Source organism: Penaeus vannamei, chromosome 24 (assembly GCF_042767895.1).
Source record: "Penaeus vannamei isolate JL-2024 chromosome 24, ASM4276789v1, whole genome shotgun sequence".
Taxonomy (NCBI): Eukaryota; Metazoa; Arthropoda; class Malacostraca; order Decapoda; family Penaeidae; genus Penaeus; species Penaeus vannamei.
The window spans coordinates 2,492,902-2,515,995 of record NC_091572.1 but is presented as its reverse complement, the minus strand read 5'-3'; positions in this window follow the sequence as shown (position 1 = coordinate 2,515,995).

Sequence of the window (23,094 nt, the reverse complement as noted above, 5' to 3'; positions counted from 1 at the left end):
TTGACTCCATTGAGACAGGTCATCTGAGGTCATCCTAAAGCCTCGATCGCCCCCGTTTGTGATGGCTTTGACCTCATTTACCTCCTTTTGTTTGGAGGCACGAAGGGCGTGTCCGTACAGCGGGATGTCCTTCTTTTGACCCATTTTCCTCGTAAGGGCGATATTCCCATTCCCTAAAACCGTTTTATGCGACAATGAGCCTTATGTTCGGGTCAAAAAGCCGAATATCCACGGATCAAAATACAAATTATCTATTGGCAGAGGTGAAGAATTAAGTCACCTTGCACTTCTTGATTTTTTATTTAACAGACTGTGATATCCAGTAGAATGTCAGATTTTTTTTTTTTTTTTATCATTGCGATTTTATTTTAATATATTTATTTATTTATTTTTATTTTATTTATTTTATTTTTTTGCTTTTCTCCAAAGGTCATTGCCATTTATAAATATGTATTCCTTTTAAATGGCTAAATCAAAGGATCTAGGTCATAACAAATCTGTCTTCCTTGACCTGACTTTCCTTGCCCATCATAAGCCAAAGAGATTGTCTGAGATAGGAAAACCGCCTCTATGACCCGTTCATAAGGGCGAGAATGGGTCCCAAGACGGACATCCCGCTGTGCGACCACGCCCCCTATTGTCTTGAGGGCGAGAATAGGTCCCAAGACGGACATCCCGCTGTGCGACCACGCCCCCTATTGTCTTGAGGCAAAAGAAAGGCGACGAATCCTAACGAGGTAATTGGGGATTAAGGCTAATTACAAGCGGGGACTGTCCATGGCTCCTGAGGGATGACCTGGGGCTGGTGGGGTCAGAGTCCGTAAACATGGGGTTCGTGGACTTTGACCTGGGTGAGGAAGGCTGAATTCCGTGTGCTGTGGCCTTTTGTCCGCATACAGAGGTTTTCCAAAAGGAGATTTTTGTTTTGCTTTCACCAACATAAATAGCACAGATGTATGTATGTCTGCATGAATATACACGCATACATACATTTATTATATTACACACACAGGTATATACACATAACGTTAATATTCTCTTTGTCTCACGGCAATTGTGAGGTGTATTCACACAGCGGGAAGGTTCGTCTGTGACCCATTCGTAAAGGTGATATTCACATGCCCTGGCATTTGCTACAGTAGGCCATAATTTTTTTTTTTTTTTTTTTTTTTTTTTTTTTTTGCCAGGTTGGAATTTACGGATTTGGTTCGGTAACCTTGTATGTCTGAAGAGGTCACGTTATTTATTTTGTTGTTTATTCGACATACATTTCTCTTCATTTCCGATAACATGTCGGCCACTTTCATCATCTTGAACTACCGTAATTTCCTGAAATATATTACGTAAATCCTCTGTGTACAGACGAGGTCATCGGCAACACTTTTTTTTTTATCCTTCATAAAACTAAAGCCAACTTCACTTTATTCTCTCAGGTCAGTCATGATTTATGAAGGGATAAAAATATATTCTTTAGCTACCTGAATGAGATACCTAAAGGATGATTCCATTTCCTGGAGTGACCTGATGAGACATGAATATGGCCTTTGTGACCTGGAGATCTGAGACAGGTCAGGTGAGGTCAATTGCTGTCGATCTGAGAGGCGTTAAATAGCCCCCGCTTATTATTGGGTGGGATAATGTCATTGACTCCATTGAGACAGGTCATCTGAGGTCATCCTAAAGCCTCGATCGCCCCCGTTTGTGATGGCTTTGACCCCCCATTTACCTCCTTTTGTTTCGAGGCACGAAGGGCGTGTCCGTACAGCGGGATGTCCTTATTATGACCAATTTCCCGCCTTAAGGATGCCTCGTAAGGGCGATATTCCCGTCCCCTAAAGACCGTTTTGTACGACTATGAGACTTATTTTCGGGTCAAAAGGCCGAATATCCACTGATCAAAATACAAATTATCTATTGGCAGAGGAGAATAGTTAGGTCAGCTTGCGCTTCTTTATTTTTGATTTAGCAAACTGTGATATCCAGTAGAATGTCTGCGATTTAATTTCAATTTATTTATCTATAAATTTATTATTTTTGTCATTTATTTATGTATTATTTTTTATTTATTTATTTATTTATTATTTTTTATTTATTTATGTATTATTTTTTATTTATTTATTTATGTATTATTTTTTATTTATTTATTTATGTATTATTTTTTATTTATTTATTTATGTATTATTTTTTATTCATTTATTTATTTATTTTATTTTATTTTTTATTTTTTGCTTTTCTCCAAAGGTCATTGCCATCTATGAATATGTATTCCTTTTAAATGGCTAAATCAAAGGATCTAGGTCATAACAAATCTATCTTCCTTGACCTGACTTTCCTTGTCCATCATAGGCCAAAAAGATTGTCTGAGATAGGAAAGTCTCCTCTATGACCCGCCTATAAGGGCGAGAATGGGTCACAAGACGGGCCTCCCGCTGTTCAGTGACGCCCCCTTTTGTCTCGAGACAAAAGAAAGGCGGAGAATCCTAATTGGATAATTGGGGATTAAGCCCAATTACAAGCAGGGTCATTGACGCCTCCTCAGGGATGACCCTGAACATCCCTGGGACAGGAAGGTTGAATTTCGCTTGTCACTGCCTCTGTTTGCCGTTTAATGAACTCTAAAACGTAATTCTAAAAGTATTTTCAAGATTATATTGCTTTCTCAAAAGAAATTACCAATGTTATACACATACATATATATGTATGTGTGTATAATTCGTTGATGCAATACCGTAATACTTCCGCCAAGATCATGGTGGATAAATATTTTGTACTACCGCAACTTTGAACATATATTTCACAAATGCTCTGTGTACAGACGGAATGCAAATTTTACCTAAATTCTCTCAAATTTCTTATGATTTGAGACATTAAAACTATATTCTTTAACGATCTGAGTTAGTTGATCCATCATCATCCATGTTGATTATAGAGAAGCGAATATCGCCTCTATGGCCTGGTAATGGATACAAGGTCATTGACCCAACTGTCAGGCCAGAAGGGGCGTGTCCGCACAGCGGGATGACCGTCTTGTGACCCATTCTAACCCTTAAGGACGGTCCGTAAGGGCGATATTCCCATCTCCAAGCAGTCGCTGGATACAATAAAGAGCCTTATGATCATCTAACTACGAAATTTTACAGGTGGAAGTATGACTTGTGGAATGGCAGATGAGGAAAGTTTAGTTGTTTTTCTGTGAATTTTGTTCCCTTGGATTTTGATGAAGCACCCTGCAAGAGGCCATAGAAGTTCTGATTTAAGCAAGTAATTAGTTTGCTTTAAATTCTAGGGTTATTTTTATGTATCGAGTATCAAGGTCACAATAAATCTAGATCTTCCTGACCTGACCTGACTTGGCTCATCAATCAAGGCGAATTTCTGAGATGAGAAAACCACCTCTATGACCCGTCCTTAAGGGCGAGAATGGGTCACAAGACGGGCCTCCCGCTGTTCAGTGACGCCCCCTTTTGTCTCGAGACAAAAGAAAGGCGGCGAATCCTAATTGGATAATTGGGGATTAAGGCCAATTACAAACAGCGTTGTCGACGCCTCTTCATGAATGACCTAGCTTGGGTCGATCAGGGTCAGTGAACATCCCTGGTGAGGAAGGCTGAATTTCGCTTGTCACTGCCTCTGTCTATCGTTTAGTTATCCATAAAGGACAATTCTAGATGGATTTTTGAGATTTTGTTATCATATTCTTTCTCGGACGCAATTACCAAAGTTACACAAACCCACATGTATAAGTACAATTTCGTTGATATTCTTAGTATTCACACAGCACTTACACTATTCGTCAATTCTAGTAGCACTTCGCCATTTTCAAGAAGATCGAAGTGGGCAAGGATTTTGAACTACCGTAATGTAAATCTAAATTTGAAATACCATAATAACATTTATTAAATTCTCTGTGTACAAACGCATTGCAAATTTTAACTTGTTCCTCTCAAATTTCTTATGATTCTTTAGCTGATCCATCATCTTCCATGGCGGCTGTAGAGAAGCGAATATCGCCTCTATGACCTGGTATTGAATACAAGGTTACTGACCCAACTGAGTCAGGTCAGCTGAGGTCATCCTGGGGCGTCGATAGTTCTAGTTAGTGATTGGCCTTGACCCTCACTTCCCTTGTTAAATTCAGCGCCTTCCTTTTGTCTCAAGAGAGAAGGGGCGTGTCCGGACAGCAGGATGTCCGTCTTGTGACCCATTCTCACCCTTAAGGACGGTCCGTAAGGGCGATATTCCCATCTCCAAGCAGTCGTTGGATACAATAATGAGCCTTATTAAGTCACCCCGGGATATTTATGAAATTTTAGAGATGGAATTATGACTTATGGACTGGCAGATGAGGAAAGTTTAGTTGTCTCCCAGTAATCCTTTGGAGATGAGCGTCTCCCAGTAATCCTTTCGAGATAAGCAGATTTATTGGAGGCTGTTGTGGAGGAAGCGAATTGTGGCTTCCTGCAAGATGCCATAGAACCTAGTTTCAGTTTAATTTATGTTCGAGGTTATACACATTAAAATGTATTTTGTTTAAATCCCTAAACCACAGGATCGAGGTCACTGTTAACATATTACCTCCTCCCTGACCTGACCAACTGCATCTATGACCCGTTTTTAAGGGCGATATTGGGTCAACACGTACGCCCCAATTTGGCTTAGAGACAAGGAAAAGGGAACGATTTATGTTTATAGGCATACATATATATGTATGTGTGTATGCGCATAACTTTGGTATTTACGGATATTTACATAAGACAACAATATCTGAAAAATCTATTTAGAATTGTCCTTTATAGATGATTAAACGGCAGACAGACAATGACAAGCGAAATTCAGGGATGTTTACGGACCCTGATCGACCCAGAGTCAGGTCATCCCCCAAGAGGCGTCGGCAACCCCGCTTGTAATTGGCCTTAATCCCCAATTATCCAATTAGGATTCGCCGCCTTTCTTTTGTCTCGAGACAATAGGAGGCGTCACTGAACAGCGGGAGGCCCGTCTTGTGACCCATTCTCGCCCTTAAGGACGGGTCATAGAGGTGGTTTTCCTTTCTCAGTAAGTTGTTTTGGGTCATGATGGATGAGCTAAGTCAGGTCAGGTTAGGAAGATGTAGATTTATTGTGACCTCAATCCTCTGTTGTTTTTTAAGAATCCATTTATCATGTGCATAATCATGAACATAAAAATGCTACGACCCTTAGAATTTAAAGTAAACTTACTATTTTTTCATTGATGACCTAAAAGCAAAGTTCTATAGCACCTTGCTTCATCAAAATTCACGAAGGAATGTGAATATCTCCAACGGAGCAAGAATTAGAGATAATTAAACTTTCCTCATATGTCAAGTCATACTTCCATCTGTGAAATTTCGTAGTTAGGAAACGATCATAAGGCTCGTTATTGTATCCACCGACTGCTAAGAGATGGGAATATCGCCCTTATGGATCGTCCTTAAGGGTGAGAATGGGTCACAAGACGGACATCCCGCTGTGCGGACACGCCCCTTCTGTCTTGAGACAAAAGGAAGGCGCTGAACTTAACAAGGGAAGTGAGGGTCAAGGCCAATCACAAACTGGGGCGATCGACGCCCCAGGATGACCTCAGATGACCTGACTCAGTTGGGTCAGTAACCTCGTATCCATTACTAGGTCATAGAGGCAATATTTGTTTCTCTATAGTGGATGATGGATCAGCTAACACAGATCGTTAACGAATATAATTTTATCACCTCTAAATTGATAACAAGTTTGAAGAAAAGTGTTTTTGCTGTGTGAATGTTAAGAATAGCAACGAAATTACCCATACACATGCATGTGACTTTGTTCTTTACTTTTGAGAAATAATAAGATAACAAAATATGAAGAATCCTATTAGAATTCCCTTCTATATATCATTAAACGGCAGTGACAAGCGAAATTCAACCTTCCTGTCCCACGGATGTCCACGGACCCTGATCGACCCAGGGTCAGGTCATCCCTCAGGAGGCGTCGATAACCCTGCTTGTAATTGGCTTTAACCCCCAATTATCCAATTAGGATTCTCCGCCTTTCTTTTGTCTCGAGACAAAAGGGGGCGTCACTGAACAGCGGGGCGCCCGTCTTGTGACCCATTCTCGCCCTTAAGGACGGGTCATAGAGGTGGTTTTCCCATCACAGAAAGTTGCTTTGGGTCATGATGGATGAGTCTGGTCAGGTCAAGAAGATGCAGATTTATTGTGATCTGGATAATCTTTATTTATTATGCTCATAATCATGAACATAAAAATGCATAGACCCTTAGAATTTGAAGCAAACTTACTCTTCTTTAAAATGATGACCTAAAAGCAAAGTTTTATGGCATCTTGCTTTACCAAAATCCACGAAGGGATGTGAAGATCTCCAACGGAACAAGAATTAGAGACAATTAAACTCTCTTTATCTACCAATCCACAAGTCATACTTTCATCTGTGAAATTTCGTACTTAAGTCACGATCTTTATTGTATTCAGCCACTGCCAAGAGATAGGGATATAGCCCTTATGATCCCTCCTTAAGGGTGAGAATGGGTCACAAGACGAGCCTCCCGCTGTGCGGACACGCCCCTTCTGTCTTGAGACAAAAGGAAGGCGCTGAACTTAACAAGGGAAGTGAGGGTTAAGGCGATCGACGCCCCAGGATGACCTTAACGAGAGTTTAGACCAATTCCAAAGAGGGTTGTAGACGTCTGACCTGTCCCCGTTGGGTCAATGACCATTATCAATATATCCATTACCGGGTCATAGAGGCGATATTCGCTTCTCTACACGCCATGGATAATGATGGATCAGTTAACTCTTATCGCTAAAGAATAGATTTATCATCTCATAAATCATAAGAAATTTGAGAGGAATAAGGTAAGATTTGCTTTCTGTTTGTACACTACTAAATTTACTAGATATACGTTAATCTATTACGGTATTTCAAATTTAGATTTAAATTACGGTAGTTAAAAATCCTTGCCCACTTCGATCTTCATGAAAATGGCGGAAGTGTTACTGGAGTTGAAGAATTGTGTACGTGCTGTGTGAATACTAAGAATATCAACGAAATTATACATATACATGTGTGTGAGTGTGTGGCTTTGGTAATTGCGTTTGAGAAAGAATAAGATAACAAAATCAGACAGAAGCAGTGACAAGCGAAATTCAGCCTTCCTCACCAGGGATGTTCACGGACCCTGATCGAGTCAGGTCATCCCTGAGGAGGCGTCGGCAACCCCGCTTGTAATTGGCCTTAATCCCCAATTATCCAATTAGGATTCGCCGCCTTTCTTTTGTCTCGAGACAAAAGGGGGCGTCACTGAACAGCGGGAGGCTCGTCTTGTGACCCATTATCGCCCTTAAGGACGGGTCATAGAGGTGGTTTTCCCATCTCAGGTTCTCAGTTGTCTTGGGTCATGATGGATGAGCCAAGTCAGGTCAGGTCAGGAAGATCTAGATTTAGTGTGACCTTGATACTTGATCCATAAAAATAACCCTAGAATTTAAAGCCAACTAATTATTTGTTTAAATCAGAAGTTCTATGGTCTCTTGCAGGATGCTTCATCAATATCCAATGGAACAAAATTCACAGAAAAACAACTAAACTTTCCTCATCTGCCATTCCACATATCATGCTTCCATCTGTAAAATTTCGTAGTTAGGATAAGATCATAAGGCTCTTTATTGTATCCAACGACTGCTTGGAGATGGGAATATCGCCCTTATGGATCGTCCTTAAGGGTGAGAATGGGTCACAAGACGGACATCCCGCTGTGCGGACACGCCCCTTCTGTCTTGAGACAAAAGGAAGGCGCTGAACTTAACAAGGGAAGTGAGGGTCAAGGCCAATCACAAACTGGGGAGATCGACGCCCCAGGATGACCTCAGCTGACCTGACTCAGTTGGGTTAATGACCTCGTATCCATTACTAGGTCACGGAGGCGATATTTGTTTCTCTACAATGGATGATGATGGATCAGCTAACTCGATCGATAAAGAATATAATTTTATCAGCTCAAAATTGATAAGAATTTTTGAGGAAAAGTGTACGTGTTGTGTGAATGTTAAGAATATCAGCGAAGTTATACATGTGCGTTTGTATAACTTTGGTAATTACGTTTGAGAAAGCATATGATAACAAAATCTGAAAAATCTATCTAGAATTACCCTCTAGAGATCATTAAACGGCAGACAGAGGCAGTGACAAGCGAAATTCAGCCTTCCTCACAAGGGATGTTCACGGATCCTGATCGACCCAAAGCCAGGTCATCCCTGAGGAGGCGTCAATGACCCTGCTTGTAATTGGCCTTAATCCCCAATTATCCAATTAGGATTCGCCGCCTTTCTTTTGTCTCGAGACAAAAGGGGGCGTCACTGAACAGCGGGAGGACCGTCTTGTGACCCATTCTCGCCCTTAAGGACGGGTCATAGAGGTGGTTTTCCCATCTCAGGTAGTTGCTTTGGGTCATGATGGATGAGCCAAGTCAGGTCAGGTCAGGAAGATGCAGATTTATTGTGACACCGATTGTCTGTTTTTTTTTTTTTGGTTTTTTTTTAAGAATTTATCATGCGCGTAATCATGGACATAAAAAATGTAATAACCTTGGGATTTAATCCAAACTATTTTTTAATGAGAACCTAAAATGAAAATTCTATGGCATCTTGAGGGTACTTTATCAAAATCCAAGGGAACAAAAATCACAGAAAAACCTGTAAAATTTCGTAGTTAAGATAAGACCATATGGCTCATTATTGTATCCAGCGACTGCTAAGACATGGGAATATCGCCCTTACGGACCGTCCTTAAGGGTGAGAATGGGTCACAAGACGGACCTCCCGCTGTGAGACCACGCCCCTTCTGTCTTGAGACAAAAGGAAGGCGCTGAACTTGACAAGGTAAGTGAGGGTTAAGGCCAATCACAAACTGAGGCGATCGACGCCACAGGATGACCTCAGCTGACCTGACTCAGTTGGGTCAATGACCTTGTATTCATTACCAGGTCATACAGGCGAAATTCGCTTCTCTACACTCGCCATGGATGATGATGGATCGGCTAACTCAGATCGTTAAAGAATATAGTTTTATTGTCTAATAAATCATAAGAAAGTTGAGAGGAACAAGGTAAGATTTGCATTGCGTTTGTACACAGAACATCTACTAAATAAATGTCATGCTATTACAGTATTACGATATTTCAAATATAGATTAAAATTACGGTAGTTCAAAATACTTGCCCACCTTGATCATCATCAAAATGGCGGAAGTGTTACTGGAATTGAAGAATAGTGTACGTGCTGTGTGAATACTACGAATATCAACGAAATTATACATATACATGTGTGTGAGTGTGTGGCTTTGGCAATTGCGTTTGAGAAAGAATATGATAACAAAATCTGAAGAATCCTTTCAGAATTACCCTCTAAAGATCATTAAACGGCAGACAGAGGCAGTGACAAGCGAAATTCAACCTTCTTCACCAGGGATGTTCACGGACTCTGATCGAGTCAGGTCATCGCCCAGGAGGCGTCGACAACCCTGCATGTAATTGGCCTTAATCCCCAATTATCCAATTAGGATTCGCCGCCTTTCTTTTGTCTCGAGACAAAAGGGGGCGTCACTGAACAGCGGGAGGCTCGTCTTGTGACCCATTCTCGACCTTATAGGCAAGTCATAGAGGCGACTTTCCTATCTCAGACAATCTCTTTGACCTATGATGGACAGGCAAAGTCAGGTCAAGGAATATTGATTTACTATGACCTTGATCCCTTAATTTAGCCATTTAAAAGGAATAATATTTATAAATGGCAATGACCTTTGGAGAAAAGCAAAAAAACACAATAATAATAATAATATTAAGTAAATAAAGTAAAATAAATAAGTAAGTAAAAAAATCGCAGATGATTTGAAAAAAAAATCTGACATTCTACTGGATATCTCAGTTCGCTAAATGAGATATCAAGAAGCGCAAGGAGACTGAACTCATCTGCCAATAGATAATTTGTATTTTGATCCGTGGATATTCGGCCTTTTGACCCGAAAATAATGCGGTCTTTAGGGGACGGGAATATCGCCCTTACGAAGCATCCTTAAGGCGGAAAATGGGTCACAATAAGAACATCCCGCTGTCTAGACACCCCCTTCGTGCCTCGAAACAAAAGGAAGGCTATGAACTTGAGTTAAATGGGGGTCAAAGCCATCACAAACGAGGATTTAGGATGACCTCAGATGACCTGTCTCAATGGAGTCAATGAACTTATCCCACCAACTAATAAGCTGTATCTATCAACGCTTCTACAGTCTACAGATCGACAGCAAACGACCTCATATGACCTGTTTCGGTCCTCCAGGTCACAGAGGCTATATTCACATCTCTCATTCCGCCATGGGCTGTGAGGGAGAGGCCAACTCAGGTCAATTCAGGAAATGGAATGAATATTTTTATCACTTCTTAAATCTTGGCAGACCTGAGAGAATAAGGCTGAGCTGGCATTAGGTTTATGAAAGGTATGTTTTGCCGATAACCCCGTCTGTATACAGAGCATTTACGACGTGTTATCGGAAATGAAGAAAAGTATATAATAAACCACAAAATATAAATAACGTGACCTCCTCAGACATACAAGGTTACCGAACCAAATCCGTAAATTCCAACCTGGCAAAAAAAAAAACTATTATGGCCTACTGTAGCAAATGCCAGGATATGGGAATATCACCTTTACGAATGGGTCACAGACGAACCTTCCTGCTGTGCGAATACACCTCACAATCGCCGTGAGACAAAGAGAATATTAACGTGTATATGTATGTGTGTGTGATATAATAAATGTATGCATGTATGTATATTTATGCATATATACATACATCCGTGTTATTTATGTTGGTGAAAGCAAAACAAAAATCTCCTTTTGGAAAACCTCTGTATACAAAAAAGGCCACAGCACACGGAATTCAGCCTTCCTCATTCATGTCAAAGTCCACACACCCCATGTTTACGGACTCTGACCCCACCAGCCCCAGGTCATCCCTCAGGAGCCATGGACAGTCCCCGCTCGTAATTGGCCTTAATCCCCAATTACCTCGTTAGGATTCGTCGCCTTTCTTTTGTCTCGAGACAATAGGGGGCGTGGTCGCACAGCGGGATGTCCGTCTTGGGAGCCATTCTCGCCCTTATAGACGGGTCATACAGGCGGTTTTCCTATCTCAGGCAGTCGGTTTGGGTCATGATGGATAAGTCAGGTCAGGTCAGGGGGAAATGAGATGCAGATTAGCTGTGTCATGGATGAGCTGAGTTAAATGTTCATGAATAAAATATTTTGGATGTAGTTAAGCATCAAAATGAATAATACAATGACCTCTGGGAAATTAAACACGCCTATTGCCATAGTGATGGCCTGAATGTAAAGTTCTGTGACATCTAACAGGAGTCAAAATCTGCTTCATTAAAATCCACAAATACAACGGGATCTAATCATAACCGCCAACGGAACAAGAATTACAACCTAATCCAGTGTCACATTTCCATCAGTGGCTCTTAGGAGATGGGAATATCGCCCTTAAGAGCTGCCCTTAAACGGCAAACGGAGGCAAAAACATGCGAAATTCAGCCTCCCTCACCCAAGGATGTTTCCGGACCCTGATCGACCCAGGGTCAGGTCATCCCTGAGGAGGCGTCGGCAACCCCGCTTGTAATTGGCCTTAATCCCCAATTATCCAATTAGGACTCGCCTCCTTTCTTTTGTCTCGGGACAATAGGGGGCGTCACTGAGCAGTGGGAGGCCCGTCTTGTGACCCATTCTCGCCCTTAAGGTCGAGTCATAGAGGTGGTTTTCCCCTCTCAGGACGTTGGCTTGGGTCATGAGGGAGGAGCCAAGTCAGGTCAGGTCAGGAAGATGTAGATTTACCATGACCTTGACACTCTTGTTTTTGAAAAGCGTGTAATCACGAACAAAGATGCAACGTCCGTCTTGTGACCCATTCTCACCCCTAAGGACGGTCCATAAGGGCGACATTCCCATCTCTTAGCAATCGTTGAATGCAATAAAGAGCCTTATCATCGTCCCCCAATTACGAAATTTCACCGATGGAAAGAAGACTTGTGACAGACGAAGAAAGTCCAGCTGTCTCCCCGTGACTTTTAATCCGTCGAAAATATCAATTTTCAAAAAAAAAAAAAAATAATAATAATAAATAAATAAATAAAATAAAAATAAAAAATCAAAAATATCAATGGATTTTGATCAAGCGAACTGTGGCTTCCTGCGAGATGTCAGTGAACTTTTTTTTTTCAGTTTATCACTTGAAAAGAAATTGATTTGAGTTTTGGAGGTTTTTGCATTTGAGTTTTGGAGGTTATTGCAATTAATTTTTAGAGGTTATTGCAATTAATTTTTAGAGGTTATTGCAATTAATTTTTAGAGGTTATTGCAATTAATTTTTAGAGATTATTGCAATTAATTTTTAGAGGTTATTGCAGTTGATGTTAACGGTTATACACATTAAAAAAATCTCATCATCCCTGACCTTAATTTGCATATTCAGCATAGCCAAGAGCGACTGCCTGAGATGGGAAAATCGCCTCTATGACCCGTCGTTAAGGCCGAGATTGGGTCACAAGACGTACTTCCCGCTGTGAGACCACGCCCCCTTTTGTCTCGAGACAAAGGAAGGTGACGAACCCTAACGAGGTAATTGGGGATTGAGGCCAATGGCAAGCAGGGTCGTCGGCGCCGTCTCAGGTCGCGAGAGATGACCTGGGTTGGGGGAACGATTTGTTTATGGACTTTGCCCTGGGTGAAGAAGGCTGGATTTCGCGTGTCATGGACGTTGTGTGCCAGTTGATGTTCTACAAAAAGGAAAACTTTGTAATTTTAACCTAAACGTAAATACCATAGATCTATGTATCCTATATATATATGTGCATGCATGTATTCATGCGTTTTTTTTTTTTTTTTTGTGTGTGTGTGTGTGTGTGTGTGTGTGTGTGTGTGTGTGTGTGTGTATATACATATATTATGTCGTACATATTCTTTGTCTCACGGCAATCTGCATTTCGGCCATTTTTATCAAAACTAGTGTTATGGCTATACAAATTTCACTTTATTCTATTAAATCTTTTATGGTTTATGACGCGACAGAAATATATTCCATATCGGAGTACCCATCATCACCCATGCCAATTGTAGAGAAGCGAATATCGCCTCTGTAATGGATACAAGGTCATTGACCCAACGGGACAGGTCAGACGTTAAGGTCCCCGCCCTCCTTTTGTCTCAAGAAAATTGGGGGCGTGTCTGCTCAGCGGGAGGCCATCTTGTGACCCATTCTCACCCTTAAGGACGGCCTATAAGGGCGATAATCCTATCCCCTGACAGCCGTTGAATAGAATAATGAACCTTATTTGCGGACCATAAAAGCGAAATTCCTCTGATGGGAATTATGCCATGTACTGACAGATGAATGTTGGTACTTGTTACTTGTTGGATTTTATCGATTTGTTTTGCTGTCGTAAGTAAATGTTGATTCGTTATGGGTGCAGTGTGGGATGTATGCAGATATCCATAAACATGTGCATATAAACGCGCGCGCGCGCGCGCGCTCACACACACGCACGCACGCACGCACGCGCACACACACACACACACACACACACACACACACACACACACACACACACACACACACACACACACACACACACGCGCGCGCGCGCGCGCATACGCATACGCTTCTTCCAATGACATGTCGGGCATAGAGATCAAAATGATTCTGAGCAAATATTTTGAATTTTCAAGATACTTGCCGGTACTTTAAAAGAAAATTAACAGGAATACCAAGTTTTTCTCTCACATTTATTATGATTTATGAGGTGATGAATCGCTGACCTGAGTTTTGTAGAGGTGACAATGTCATCTCTAAGGATACAAGGGTATCGACCCAACTGAGACAGGTCAACTGAGGTCATTCTGAGGTGTCGATCGCTCCAGTTTGCGATTGTTCTTGACCTTGTTAAGTTTACCGCCTCCCTTTTGTCTCAAGTCAATAGGGGGCGTGTCTGCACAGCGGGATATCCGTCTTGTGACCCATTCTCACCCTTAAGAACGGTCCACAAGGTCGATTTTCCGGTATTCCCGTCTCTTAGCAGTCGCTGGATACAATAAAGAGCCTTATGATCGTGACCTAAGTACGAAATTTCACAGATGGAAGTATGACTTGTGGAATGGCAGATGAGGAGAGTTTAATTATCTCCGTAATTCTTTTTCCGTTGGAGATCTTCACATCCTTTCGTGGAGTTTGATGAAGTGAACTGTGACTTTGCTTTGTTTTTTAAAGGTCATTGCATTTTTATGTTCAAGATTATGGGAATATATACATTCTTTTTGGAATATTGGTCATGGTAAATGCACATCTTCCTGACCTGACCTGGCTCATCCATCATGACACAAGGAGACTTTCTGAGATGGGAAAATCACCTCTATGACCCGTCCTTAAGGGCGAGAATGGGTCACAAGACGGTCCTCCCGCTGTTCAGTGACGCCCCTTTTGTCTCGAGACAAAAGAAAGGCGGCGAATCCTAATTGGATAATTGGGGATTAAGGCCAATTACAAGCGGGGTCATTGACGCCTCCTCAGGGATGACCTAGCTTGGGTCGATCAGGGTCAGTGAACATCCCTGGGTCAGGAAGGCTGAATTTCGCTTGTCATTGCCGTTTAATAACCTCTAAAGGGTAATTCTATTAGGATTTTTCTTATGTTGACGTTAATTATGCTTTCTCTAACGTAATTACCAAAGTCATACACACATATACGTGTGTGTGTGTGGATAATTTCGTTAATAATCTTTATATTCTCTTCGTTTCAAGACATTGCAGTATTTTTCACTTCCACTAACACCCGCCATTTTTATGATCATATTGGACAAGTATTTTGAACTACCGTCATTTTCTAATATATATTTCGTAAAGGTTCTGTGTACAGACGGAATGTTAGATATTCTTGATTATCTCAAATTTTTATGATTTATGAGATTATATATCCTGAGTCAGCTGATCCATTATCATCTGTATCGAATGTAGAGAAGCGAATATCGCCTCTATGACCTGGTAATGGTTACTGAGACAGGTCAGCTGAGGTCATCCTGTGGCGTCGATGCCCCCTACTTGTAATTCCCTTTAAACCCCACTTTACTCCTGTTGGCTGAGGACAATAGGATGCTTTCTCTTTCCTCAAGAGACCTGAGTTTTGTTGAGGTGACAATATCATCTCTGAGGATACAAGGTCATTGATCCAACTGAGGCAGGTCAACTGAGGTCATCCAGAGGTGTTGATGGCTCCAGTTTGTGATTGGCCTTGACTGAGGACAATAGGATGCTTTCTATTTCCTCAAGAGAAAATATCATCTCTGAGGATACAAGGTCATCGACCCAACTGAGACAGGTCAGCTGAGGTCATCCTGAGGCGTCGATTCCCCCTACTTGTAATTCCCTTTAACCACCACTTTACTCCTATTGGCTGAGGACAATAGGATGCTTTCTCTTTCCTCAAGAGACCTGAGTTTTGTTGAGGTGACAATATCATCTCTGAGGATACAAGGTCATTGACTAAGACAGGTCAACTGAGGTCATCCTGAGGTGTCGATCGTGATTGGCCTTGACCTTGTTAAGTTCACCGCCTTCCTTTTGTTTGAAGACAATAGGGGGCGTGTCTGCACAGCGGGATGTCCGTCTTGTGACCCATTTTCACCCTTAAGGACGGTCTATACGGTCGATATTCCTGTCTCTTAGCAGGTCGCTGGATACAATAAAGAGCTTTATGATCATATCCTAAGTACGAAATTTCATTGATTGAAATATGACCTGCGGTTTGGCTGACGAGGGAAGTTTAGTCATCTCCTTGTAATTCTTGTTCCATTAGAGATATTTACATGTCTTCGTTGATTTTGATGAAGCGAACTGTGGCGTCTTGTAAGATGTCACTTAATTTGATTTCGGTTTATCAAGAGAAAAATGAATGATTTTTTGAGGTCATTGGATTTTCTTGAATTCTTTTTAAATATCAGATTATAGAATTGGGGTTACAGTAAGTCGACATCTCATAATCTGCCTGACCTGACTTGACCTATTCACCATGGTCCAAAGCTACTGTCTGAGACGGGAAAATCGCCTCTATGACCCTTCGTTAAGGGCGAGATTGGGTCACAAGACGGGCCTCCCGCTGTGAGACCACGCCCCCTTTTGTCTCGAGACAAAGGAAAGGCGACGAACCCTAACGAGGTAATTGGGGATTGAGGTCAATGACAAGCAGGGTCGTCGGCGCCTCCTCAGGTCGCGAGAGATGACCTGGGTTGAGGGAACGATATGTTTATGGACTTTCCCTCGGTGAAGAAGGCTGGGTTTCGCTTGTCATGGACTAATGTTCCATAAAAAAGGAATTCTTTGTCATGCTTCCACAAACGTAAATGCCATAGTTCTATTTAGCCTACATATGTATACATGTATGCACACACATATGAATGTATACATACATGTGTGTGTGTATGTGTATGTGTATGTGTGTGTGTGTGTGTGTGTGTGTTTATCTGTATGTATGATCTCGTGTGTGTTTATTTAATACTTAAAAGAGAGGTCCGAGATGGTAACAATTTAATCTGCTTCTCATTTCCATCCAGGACCTGACGTGGTTCACCAGCTGTCTGACATGGTAAAATCGCCTCTATGACTTGTCTTTATGGGTGAAAATAGATCACCAGAAGGGCCTCACGCTGTGCTAGATAGATAAAATGACAGAAAGGGAAATAGGTAGACAGATAGATAGATAGATAGAAAGTTAAACAGGTAGATAGAGATAGAAATGTGAATTGGTAGATAAAATGATAGAAAGGGAAATAGGTAGACAGACAGATAGATAGATAAAAAGTTAAACAGGTAGATAGAGATAGAATGTGAATTGGTAGATACAATGATAGAAAGGGAAATAGGTAGACAGACAGATAGATAGATAAAATGTTAAACAGGTAGATAGAGATAGAATGTGAATCGGTAGATACAATGATAAAAGGTAAATAGGTAGATAAAATGACAGAAAGGTAAATAGGTAGACTGATATAAAGGTGAATAGGTATATTGATAGATACGTAGATAAGTAGATAGATGGATAGATAGATAGGCAGTCGGATAGGTTGATAAATCTGTAGGTAAACAGAGAGATAAATGGATGAATAGACAGAAAGAAACGGTATTCGCAGCGAAAGGGGTCATCCAACTCCATGCAGTTGACCTCCACTCTAGAGAGGTCATCCCTCATGACCTGCGGACGTGTCGACAACCCCATCTTGTAATTAGCCTTAATCCCTAATTATCTCATTAGGATTCGTCACCTTCCCTTTGGCTCAGGACAATAGGGGGCGTGGTCGCATCGCGGGAAGTCCGTCTTGTGACCCATTTTGACCCTTAAGGACAGTTCGTAAGGGCGAGATTCCTGTCTCCTAACATCCGCCGTGAAGAATAATGGATTTTCTTTTATGGTCAGAGGGTCGAAATTCTCCTGATAAAAAAATATAGACTAGTAAATGCGGATTATTTGGAGTTATTTTTTTTTATTTAGTTCATGAACAGTCGGCTAATATTGGTTTTGAAAACCTCATTGGGACATAAAATAGTTGCACGCGTGTTATGGGACTCCATCACGTTTATTATTCTTTCTTTCTTTATGCAAAATCGAAAAATAGGATAAATAGATTTTTTGACGCGGGTAAATATCCTTGTGAATCCTACTACACGATAGATATATCCTTTGTCTATTTCCGCCATGGATGTGGGTATGGAGTTACGCTCCGTTTTCTTTGGTCGCGCGATTCTCGTTTTCTATGAGGTGAGTTCTTAGTAGATGTATCGTCTATTTGTTTATATGACATCACATGTTATGGTTTTTAGGTGTGTGTGTGTGTGTGTGTGTGTGTGTGTGTGTGTGTGTGTGTGTGTGTGTGTGTGTGTGTGTGTGTGTGTGTGTGTGTGTGATATTAGATGATATGAGGAAATGCACGATTTGTCATTTTTGTCTACGTCACTGCAATGCGAGAAGTAATTTAGCGGGAAATTGCCAGTGTGTTTTAGGCTCGGCGTTCTTTAGATATTGGTTAAGTGGGTTTTGGTAAAGTATTTAATCTGTATGGTGTATGTAATGAACATATCCACTTCTGTTATTTAAAAAAGTCATATGGTTTGTAAATCACACACACGCACGTAATTTTCGTTCATTCTCGAAGTGGCACAGAGCACCTGGTTCTCTTTTCTCAGAGCTGGACATCTACAGGTCACAAAGATATTTTGGGCGAAATATGCACGCACGCACGCACACGCACACGCACAGGGGAGACTCACCTTTTTTGACTTTGACTTTGACACGTTCATCAAGTCCAAGTCCAAGTCCAAGTCCAAGTCCAAGTCCAAGTCCAAGTCCAAGTCCAAGTCCAAGTCCAAGTCCAAGTCCAAGTCCAAGTCCAAGTCCAAGTCCAAGTCCAAGTCCAAGTCCAAGTCCAAGTCCAAGTCCAAGTCCAAGTCCAAGTCCAAGTCCAAGTCCAAGTCCAAGTCCCTGTGTGGGCTCACAATTCACATACAACACTATTTAATAATATCTAAAAATAAATACAATACTGATGATTATAAAGATAGAAAAAAAATCAGTAATTGGCTTACATGACCCACATCGCCCATGCAAATCTCTCGGGCGCCCACAAGACAGGTAAATCAATTAGCGGGCGGGCGGATGAGTCGCGGCGGGCGTCACCGGAGGCGGGGCATGGGCGGGATGGGCGGCCGCTTGTTTGCCCGGCGCCCACAGCGGAGGGGAACGGGAATGCGATTTCCTTGTACGGGCGGTGAACAGTCAGAGAGTCATATATTTGCAGGTGGACATACATACACACACTCACATTCACGCCCACACTCACTCACTGACATATTCATGCTCACTCACTCTCTCTTTCACTCTCAGTCTCAGTCTCTCTCTCTTTCTGTCTCCGTCTGTCTGTCTCTCTTTCTGTCTCTTTCTGTCTGTCTGTCTCTGTCTCCTGTCTCTGTCTGTCTCTCTCTCTATCTATCTGCTTCTCTCTCTCTCTCTCTCTCTCTCTCTCTCTCTCTCTCTCTCTCTCTCTCTCTCTCTCTCTCACACACACACACACACACACACACACACACACACACTCACACTCACACTCACACATACACATACACACACACTCACACTCACACTCACACTCACACTCACACTCACACTCACACTCACACACATGCACGCACACACTCTCTCACACAAACTCATATGTGTTTGTTCATACATATAAAGTCGAAAAATAATGGATGCCATTAATTCATACACAAGGCCAAGCTAACAGAAAACCGTTCATGTATTTTATTCAAATGTATGCGGAAGACCTGACATAAATCTCGCTTACGATAAACCGCCCATTTGGAAAAGTTATAATCGAGTGAATAAATATAACAGGTGGTGAAAAATATAAACCCGTTTCGTGATTTTCCCATTACGAAGCAGGTAAAGGCGCGGGGTGGGGGGTGGGGGTGGGGTGGGGGGTTTAAGATAACGAAAATTGCCCTGCCAAGAAACGGGCGGAGATAAGAGTGATTAAATATTACGACTATGAAAATTCGTCAGCCCGTTTTCCCACATCCTGGGCTTTCTCGCTTTCATAATTGAAGGAAGGAACTGGGCGAGAAGGAAGAGAGTGGGGAGGTGTGTGTTGCGGGGTATGCGTGTGAAGATGTGTGTGTTGCGGGGTATGGGTGTGAAGATGTGTGTGTTGCGGGTTATGGGTGTGAATATGTGTGTGTTGCGGGGTATGCGTGTGAAGATGTGTGTGTTGCGGGGTATGGGTGTGAAGATGTGTGTGTTGCGGGGTATGGGTGTGAAGATGTGTGTGTTGCGGGGTATGGGTGTGAAGATGTGTGTGTTGCGGGGTATGGGTGTGAAGATGTGTGTGTGTTGCGGGGTATGAGTGTGAAGATGTGTGTGTTGCGGGGTATGGGTGTGAAGATGTGTGTGTTGCGGGGTATGAGTGTGAAGATGTGTGTGTTGCGGGGTATGAGTGTGAAGATGTGTGTGTTGCGGGGTATGAGTGTGAAGATGTGTGTGTTGCGGGGTATGAGTGTGAAGATGTGTGTGTTGCGGGGTATGGGTGTGAAGATGTGTGTGTTGCGGGGTATGCGTGTGAAGATGTGTGTGTTGCGGGGTATGCGTGTGAAGATGTGTGTGTTTCGGGGTATGCGTGTGAAGATGTGTGTGTTGCGGGGTATGACTGTGAAGATGTGTGTGTTGCGGGGTATGAGTGTGAAGATGTGTGTTGCGGGGTATGGGTGTGAAGATGTGTGTGTTTCGGGGTATGAGTGTGAAGATGTGTGTGTTGCGGGGTATGAGTGTGAAGATGTGTGTGTTGCGGGGTATGAGTGTGAAGATGTGTGTGTTGCGGGGTATGAGTGTGAAGATGTGTGTGTTGCGGGGTATGAGTGTGAAGATGTGTGTGTTTCGGGGTATGACTGTGAAGACGTGTGTGTTGCGGGGTATGGGTGTGAAGATGTGTGTGTTGCGGGGTATGGGTGTGAAGATGTGTGTGTTGCGGGGTATGCGTGTGAAGATGTGTGTTGCGGGGTATGGGTGTGAAGATGTGTGTGTTGCGGGGTATGGGTGTGAAGATGTGTGTGTTGCGGGGTATGGGTGTGAAGATGTGTGTGTGTTGCGGGGTATGAGTGTGTAGATGTGTGTGTTGCGGGGTATGGGTGTGAAGATGTGTGTGTTGCGGGGTATGGGTGTGAATATGTGTGTGTTGCGGGGTATGAGTGTGAAGATGTGTGTGTTGCGGGTTCTTATGGAATTTAGAAATTAGGAAATTGTTCTTTGCGATATATTCAGAAGGATAGTATAATGTGCGAGTGTGTCGAATGCTAATAACAGTTTAGATGAAATTCGAGTATAATGTAAACAGAATGATAATCTTCCTTATGCTTTGTACAAATAAGAAAACGAAATGGTATGTTCAGAGGGTTAGTATGGTATACGTGCATAGATACAAATGATACGAGGAACTTAAAGATCATTTACCAAGAATACCTGATCAACTGCATAAAAAATATTGAGAATTTATCTTCGTAAAAAAACAGCAGCCGGATTGGCCTGGCAGCAGGGGTCTGTCACGCCAATCCGTCTGCTGACTTCTTGGTCTGACAGCCCAGAGTTATGAACTACACTACCAAGGTATGTCAAGCTCTCTGTGACTTCAGTGTCCTCACCGCAAGCACGTACCGACGGAACAGGTTCTCCTGGCAAGTCCCCAAAGTCCTGGATTATGGTCTTTGTCCAGGGGACCTATGTTTAATGCCAAGATGAGGGCGACGAGCTCAAATGGCAAATGAAATATATTGTGAAAAGTATCTTGATCTCCCGTCTTTCTTGCTCTACACAAATGGTCCAAGTTCCTGACATGAAATTCTTTTGGAGACGAAAGCTCGGGGTCCGGGAGGAAAAGGGATGATGTTGTGAAAGAAAATTACTTTCCATTTACGCTTCTTTACCCTAGGGGAATTTCCCATCGGGTTCGTGTCCCATTCCATCGACTTCATAGTGATGTTTGCGGTCGAGTAAATCATAGTTAGGTGAAAGTTGGCTTTTGTTAGTGGTTATGTACCTTCCCTTATTCTAATTTTGTACTGTTGCGATAAGCGGCCAATATGTTAGAATTACGCCCAGTTAATATTCATTATACGAACATGTCTATGCACAGAAATAAATGGAGATCTATCAGTCTAGACAGGCATATCTACCGGACAGAAAGATAGATAAATGTCTATCTATCAGATAATTAAACAGATCAGCATGTATTTCTGTGATTATGCATGGCCTCGCACCATTTTAACAGAAATGTTTAACTCTATGTTAAGAATCCAACGAAGCGAGAGAAATGTATAAATAAATCAGTATAAACAAATGGATGTCACTTTATCACTTAAGGGATGAATATGTAAGCAAAACTGTGTTGCTAAATAATGAAAAATACTAATCTAGATAACGCAGTGGCATCATTTTTTCCTCTCCTCTCTCTCGCCACAGTGTAGTGTATGTCTCATTATCTCTCTCTCTGTCTTTCTCTCTTTCTTTTTCTTTTTCTTTCTCTCTTTCGCTTTCGCTTTCTCTCTTTCTTTCTCTCTCTCTCTCTTTCTCTCTCTCCCTCTCGCTTTCTCTCTTTCTTTCTCTTTTTCTTTTTCTTTTTCTTTCTCTTTTTCTCTTTCTCTTTCTCTTTCTCTTTCTCTCTCTCTCTCTCTCTCTCTCTTCTCTGTCTTTCTCTCTCTTCTCTCTCTCCCTCTCTCCCTCTCTCCCTCCCTCCCTCCCTCTCTCCCTCCCTCTCTCTTTCCCTACCTCCCTCCTCCCTCCCTCCCCCTCTCCCTCCGTTTCTCTCTTTCTCCCTTCTTCCATAGTAACAAAAACATTTACTTTCTCTCTCTCTCTCCCTCTCCCTCTCCCTCCCTCTCTCCCCCTCTCCCTCCCCCCCTCCCTCCCTCTCCCTCCCTCTCCCCCTCTCCCTCTCCCTCCCTTTCTCTCCCTCCCTTTCTCTCTTTCTCCCTTCTTCCATAGTAACAAAAACATTTACTTTCTTTCTCTCTCTCTCTCTCTCCCTCCCTCCCTCCCTCCCCCTCTCCTCCCTCCCTCCCTCCCCCTCTCCCTCCCCCTCTCCCTCCCTCTCTCCCCCTCCCTCTCTCTCCCTCCCTCCTTTTCTCTCTTTCTCCCTTCTTCCATAGTAACAATTTTTTTTTCTCTCTCTCTCGCCACAGGAAGCGCAGTCCGGTACAGCATTTCTGGAGGAAACGGTGACGGCCTTTTCTCCATCGACCCCGAGAACGGACACCTGACCTTAGCGGCCACTCTGGATTATGAGATCCGCCAGAAGGTACTGCAAGGTGTGCGTGTGTGTGTGCGTGTGTGTGCGTGTGTGTGTGTGTGTGTGTTGTGTGTGTGTGTTGTGTGTGTGTGTTGTGTGTGTGTGTTTGTGTTTGTGTGTGTGTGTGTGTGTGTGTTTGTGTTTGTGTTTGTGTTTGTG